Source organism: Acanthisitta chloris, unplaced genomic scaffold (genome assembly GCF_000695815.1).
Source record: "Acanthisitta chloris isolate BGI_N310 unplaced genomic scaffold, ASM69581v1 scaffold21991, whole genome shotgun sequence".
Classification (NCBI taxonomy): Eukaryota; Metazoa; Chordata; class Aves; order Passeriformes; family Acanthisittidae; genus Acanthisitta; species Acanthisitta chloris.
This window is the reverse complement of record NW_008658000.1, coordinates 29,756-36,270: the sequence shown is the minus strand read 5'-3', so window position 1 is coordinate 36,270 and position 6,515 is coordinate 29,756. Positions and strand designations below refer to the sequence as shown.

The window sequence follows — 6,515 nt, the reverse complement described above, 5'->3', positions numbered from 1 at the left end:
GCGGCCCCGCAGTCTGGACGGTGAACCGGCCGATAATAGGGGGAAGAATGGAAAGTTATGTCAAGGGCTTTGGGGGGAAAACATCGACGTACCGAACAAAGGTCCTGCCTGTGTTGGAGAGAGAGGCCTGCATGTGAGGCCTGATTGTGTCGCATTTACACACGGGGAAGAAATGAGTGCTTGGTACTGGCCTAAATTTATTCTGTAAGTCTGGCATGCAACTTCGGAACGTCTTTAGAGAGTGTACAGTTTGTCTTGGGAGTGTTTTTATTATGTGTAGCAATCCAATAATAATTTTAATTTGGAACACTTTTTTTATTTATTTCCATGAGCCTGTTCAGGTTTGTTGTTTTTTTTCTTCCTGCCTTGTTCAGCAGAAATAATATTGATCCAGAGCTTCTAACAGTGTAGCACAAAACTTTACTCAAACAAGGCAACTTCCACAGTTCATGTATTGTGTGTATTATGAGTGTTGAGCCTCCTGGTGCTTTAAAGGCTGTCAGAAAGAGGAATGGAGTAGTTACCACCTGATAAATTTGAAGTACATGCCTCATAATGAGAAAGAAGAGGAGTTCTAAACACTTAATTTTACAAGCCTTTCTTAGGGGAACTGTCAGTGTGGATACACTTTTTTAAGACTTTAAAAGCACTGCTGTGATTACTTCTGTTTATTTCTGCTATAGTCTCATCTTTCCAATTCTCTCTTCCACTCCCAGGACTAGAGTTGTGATTGTACAGGGTTGGGATTTTTTTGGTATTTGATTTCTGAGACGTGTTAAGATTTTTATTAAGCTAAAAGCTTTTAATATATACTTTATTTACTTAAAAATACTCATAATGGACACAGGAGCAGTACTTAAAATTAACTGTATAGCTTTCTATTGTTTGGTAGCCTATGTAATAAATATTGATAGGAGTGAAATGTGTTTATTAAAATATTAGTATTTCATTTTTTGCAGATGATATTTTAACAAATTGTATTTGAACTAAAAAGTTTAAACTCAGTGTTCTGGTGAGTAAATTCTGTAAATAATACTTCAAGTTTTTGGAAGTATATGTGTTTTTAGCTTGCAATAGTTTCTGTATTTTAAGATTTAGCCAGTTGTGAGTGACTCAGTTCTGCATATACACTGGTTTTGATCTTAACTGGAAAGGTATTTTTAGCTTTTGTTTGGTGTAGCCTATTGTTGTGTTTGGGGGGGGGGGGGTTTAATTCCTAGGATCTTTCTGAAAATAATGTGAATAGTAAACTAGAGTTAACAACTTCTAAGTCTTCAGTCTCCAGATGGTTCCACAGGTGGAGGCCTAAACAGGTCTTAGCTGTTAGTAGAAAAATTGTAGGTCATCCACAGTGTGCCACTACTACTTACTAATACAGCAGATCTGCTTCAGTAGGAGTGCCGACCTGTTGAGTAAGAGCTTATGAAAATGGAGTCTTTTGATGTCTTGCAAAAGTTCTTCAGGCCAGAGTGACCATTAGGGAAACAACTTGCATCTTCCCAGTAAATGAACGATCAGAACTGCCATTCCCAGTCAGGAATCATGCGCAAGTTAATTTTAGTTTCCGTTTTGTATTACATTTTGACTGTTTGTCTTCAAACCCAGAATGTAAGTATTCCAGCAAAAAAATTGTAATGGAAACTTGTTCTTATAAAATAATTCCTAGATTTGAGGCCTAAAGCTGTACACAACAAAGACACTCTGTTCCTTCTGCAGCAGTGTAGAAGAAATATAACGCGTTCGGCTTTAATGCCGTGAGTGGAGGTATGTCGTGGGTCCTTCCATTTCTGTCAAGTACAGTTACTTACTCTGCCACAGTCCAGAAACATCACCTGTCTAAATTCCTTTTGTTTCGAAGTGGTGAAGCTGAAGCCTAAGTCAGAAGGTTATTGTTTGACTAACCTATGTGTTTGTACTTAATTTGCAGTGTAAGTGAATCTCAGAACTGCCTTGTGTTTATCTTGTATTTATAGGCCCTGCTATATTTTCTGATAAACTGATTAGTAAGGGTCTGTCTTTTGTCACACTGAGGTTAAATTATTGTGACAAAGTATAATCAAAGCCCAGAGTTGTACAACGTGGTATACGTTGCCAAAAACTGAACCCTGAATGGTTCTGGGATCCTGGATGATCAGTTCATTACCTGTCAAATGAGTAACACTCCCTATGAAGCACTTTGTGACACTTCTGGTGGAAACTTTTCATCAAGCTGTCACTGCCCCATGCAGTACTGACTCCGAAGGGAGAAGTACATCTGATTTTTTTTTTTACGCTTTTCTTCTTGTGTGTAGGGTGACAGATTACTTTTGGGTCAGTAGGTATATTTTTTCTGAAGAAGTGATACTTATTTTGAATTTTCTCTGAATATTTTAATCCATATGGAGTGTAATAACAGGCTTATGGCAGTATATGAAGCAACTTCTTGCTGTGTGTTTTCATAGCTCAGTTTTAGCTTAGGATATGAGGTTGGTAACTGCAAAACAAAGTCACAGTAACTCTTTTTCCTTCTGATATTTTTTCAGTCTAAATGAAATGAAGCGATTCTTGAGGAACAGAACTCTTCTCAGCCTTTCTCACTGGTGATCCGTAATAGAAAAAAAAGTTTGTATGTAGCTGCTTGTTGTAGGTTGTCTCTTTTTAACAAAGTGATTAACTTTAAAGCATGAATTCAGCAGTTTTCCATAAACAAAGGAGTTCTAGGTACCTGTGAAGTGTACAGTCCGTGTGAGACCGGGCTGGATAACTGGCTTCTCCTCCGCGTGCTTTCTGATACCAGCAGTGGCTGGTTTAGCGTGAAGTCCAGTTTTGAGGAGCAATTGTTCTCCTAATCCTGCCATCAAGTTGGGAGAATCTTACTGTGTAAATATGCAGTCATATTCTCCTTCAGTTCTGTCTGGCAGCCAGGAGGGTTCGAGCACACATAGCCAATCTGTTTACTCTCACTGTCTATAATAAGGCTTGTCTTGCAATGTACTGACTGTTGCCAGTCTTACTTGACTCATGAACAAACTCAGTACAGATATGGCAGAAAACTGCCACGTATAAGAACAGTGTATAGTCAACTTTGGAAGTGAAGACTTTGATAGAGGAAAAATGGCATATTACCAAAAAAGTTAATCGTGGTGATATAGCACTGGATGAATGAGGTGAACTGGCAATGGCATTGAAGCCATAGTTGCCCTCAGTTGTTCCAAAAAAGCTGCTTTTCTCATGATTCATATAGGAAGCCTGTTTCAAAAGGACACATGGTAGTTACTTGGCCCTTTTCACACTTGGCTTAATCTGCCCTTGAATAGCTTTTTCATTGGTCATGACTGATAAAGGAGCTCCATTTTCTTGAGTGATAGAAAGGGCAAAAAAAAGCCAAAAAAGTAAGAAACCTACAAAGGTTTATGTGGAGAAGAATCTGGGAGGATTGTGCACTGTGTAGCAGTACAGTGCTGGCTCATGGAGCGGGGGGAAATCCCGTTTTCTCACTGTTTTCTGAATGGTCTGTTTGTGGTGGTGTCCACAATAAAGTGCACGTGCTGAACTGCAGAGATCTGACCACCTGAAGAGGTATGAAGGGTCTGAGTCAGCTTCTGGAATGTGAACCTTGAGTTGTAGGGAGCAATTGGTGTTCAGGGTAGAAGCTGAGGTCCCTGGTACTTGCTGAACAAGAAGGGTTTTTTTAAGATCTGAAAGGCAAGGTGTATTTTGTGTTTATTCTGCTTTCAGAGCAACTTGCTATTGACAACCCTGGTTGTGTTACATGACATCCAAATAAGTAACCCTAGTGTAAAGAAGGGCAGGTAGTTGTTAGACTTCTGTAAAGGTGGAAATGAAAGAATACAAACATGTTCTTTATTTTCTGGTGCTCATATGTTATTTGAGAACAGAGGTGTTAAACGTTGGGACGTCGGTTTAGTCCTGGGATAGGCATTGGACTCAATACCAGCAGTGTGCACCTCCTTGGCATTTGTGGCTGGCTGTTTAACATGGTTAATATCAATTGTTATTAATGCAGAGTAGTAACAGTAATTTTTTACTTGGATTGATTTTCAGGTTCCTAAAGGTAAAACTATTAGGAAAAATAGGTTGGACAAACTCAGGCCCTAACACAATGAGGCGCAGTCTTATGCTGTCTTTGCTTTCAGGTTTTGTTCTCCCTCAGCTTTCTCCATGTCTGTCTTCTGTTTTACTTGCCTTACTTTGAGCCTGCGATGTTTTGTCTTGCTGGCTCAGTGTAGCAGTGATCTCTCTGCACTGTGGGATTTTATGTGCTTGAAGTCTGTTCTGTACCTCTGCTCTTAGTCCAAGACTACTTAGATGCAAAAGTACAGGTAAATAAAAAATATGTTCTTATGTAGTATCTTCCAAGTTGAAAACATGGATTTGTTTTTTTTTTTAGGAGCAGGAGCAATATAAATGAGTTGTGGCACCAGAAAAGTAAAGGTGGAAACAATGCATAATAACACTGGTGTTGGTGGACTTGAACTTCCCCTATGCCTGCCTTTCTCCCCTCTCCCTCCAGCCCTAAAGAAAGGAAAAAGAAACACACACCTACATCCCACCCACTCATCAAGGGACTTGAATTAAATGTCCTTGATACTGGTGTAGTGATTAGCTGCTTACTTTGACTCCTAGAGGTAGTGAGGAGAAGCTGTCTGAACATCATAGACCTTTGTGGAATATGTGGTAGGTGTGTACTTTTGGACAAGGTGATGTTGTAAGATGTGGTTAACGTTAGGGCTGGAGGATGGCATCTCATCCATGTTAATAATGTTCTGTGTCTTCTAATGTCAAATCCCTTATGTAATTAGCTTATTCAGTACAGAGAGTGTCCTGTCCTGGAAGGTGTGTGCGATGTAACTGAATCTTCTGATCACAGGTGAGATGTGGCTGTGCATTTAAAGAGAACTAATGAAGAAAGTAGCTGAAGGTGCATATTAATAGGCTTAATGCTGAATATCAACTTGGAGCTCTGCCTGCCTTAGAGAGTGAGTGTTGTCTTCATTTGGAGGACATACTCCATTAATAATCAAGTTACTGACTGGGAACTGTAATTTCTCCTTAAAACTTCACTTGTTCTGGGCTTTGCACTTGTTTCAGGTCTGATGGCTTGATGAACTCAAGCATTGTATAGGGGTGAGGGGAAGGTAAGAAATTGCTCGTTTGAACAAGGACATTCAGAGAGTCATGGTCATAAACTGTGTGAATAAGCCTGAGTGAACAGCACCTGAGAAGCTGCATAGCTGGGTAGCTAGGTTTCACATCTTTAAGTGAAATTCCTGGAGAAAACAGAATTTCAACTGAATATCATTTAATGAAAGTGATGGAAGCTGCATAACTTTTTGGTAAACTTTTTAGGCCAAGATTCCAAGTGTTAAAAATTGTCCTTCAAAGATATGCTGCAGTGTATTCCACAGTGTTTTTCATGTTTATGTAGTGACAGTGTGCACTGCCATGTCTTGTTCTGGTACCAGTCTGCCTGTTGTATTTAGCAGATAACTTTCTACAGTAAAATACTGGCAATTAAAATTAGGACTTGCATTATACCATAAGCTTGTGGATTAAAGAAGTTTCTTTCCCTTACTTGGTTACAAGAAGCTTGGCAGAAGAGCAAACGTTTTTCTTTGCCAAAAATGATAGCAAATATGCTTTCTTAAAATTTCTTGTGTGGTATCTTTTTAAGTTGATACAGTTTTGCTCTGTATTTGTTGACTTGCAAGTGAACATAACCATGTTTTATCCTAACTCTCGACAGCAGCTCAGACTTTCATCAGCACTTTGTAACTAGAATGAGAAGAAACATGTTGAGGGAAATGCTGTTGCACACCTCAGTCTGCACATTTAAGCACTCCATGGGGAAAGGGGAAACTGAGCTCTCTTCAGGTTAACCGTGAGGAGGAAAGATGGATTTGGTTAAAATTTAGTATATGAAGGAACAGTACAGCTGAAATGCCTTCCAGTAATGTTGAAATACTTGAGCACTATGGCCATGATTGTTTTTAATAGCTCAGGGGTTCTTGACATACTGTTGAACCAAACTGGTGTTGGAACAGAATGGGCACTGAAGTTTCCAGCTTAACTGTGCTGTATGCACAGCAGCTCAAGTAAGCTGGACCCTCTGAGGCTGTTTGGAAACTTGAGGTAAATACATGAGTTAATTTTTGAGGGGACACTTAAGAGAAATGCAGAATTGCCTGTGAGACCCCAGTGAAGTGTCAGGCAAGGTAATCTCTATCTATTGCTTTCAAAATACAGTGCAATTAACACTTCTTTTGCTGTAATTTCTTGCTTCCAGAGGTTGTCTGGAGTAAAGTTTATTCCCTAAGTGTATCAGGCTTTTTCCTCTGTCACCCTTAGCCAAAAGCTGTTAAAACTATTCTTGTAATTTTAGATAAAGTAGATTTGTATTAAGTAACAAGTCAATGGATAAACAATGTCATTGTATCATCTGTTTTTCAAAACTCTTGTGTATTTTCATATATTTTATTCAGATCAAGTCTAAGCTTCTATCAGGTTGAGATCTT

The 6,515-nt window shown here is 39.1% G+C and overlaps 1 protein-coding gene across 1 annotated transcript in view; it reads left to right on the top strand.

The window, feature by feature from the left end:
• Positions 1-984: 984 nt before the first annotated feature.
• The window catches only part of LOC103811950 (E3 ubiquitin-protein ligase TRIP12-like), a 33,157-nt gene continuing 27,626 nt past the window's right edge, over positions 985-6,515 (top strand). The window contains exon 1 of the mRNA XM_009084953.1: positions 985-1,012. The gene's annotated coding sequence lies outside the window, so the exon portion shown is untranslated. The remainder of the gene's footprint in view (positions 1,013-6,515) is intronic.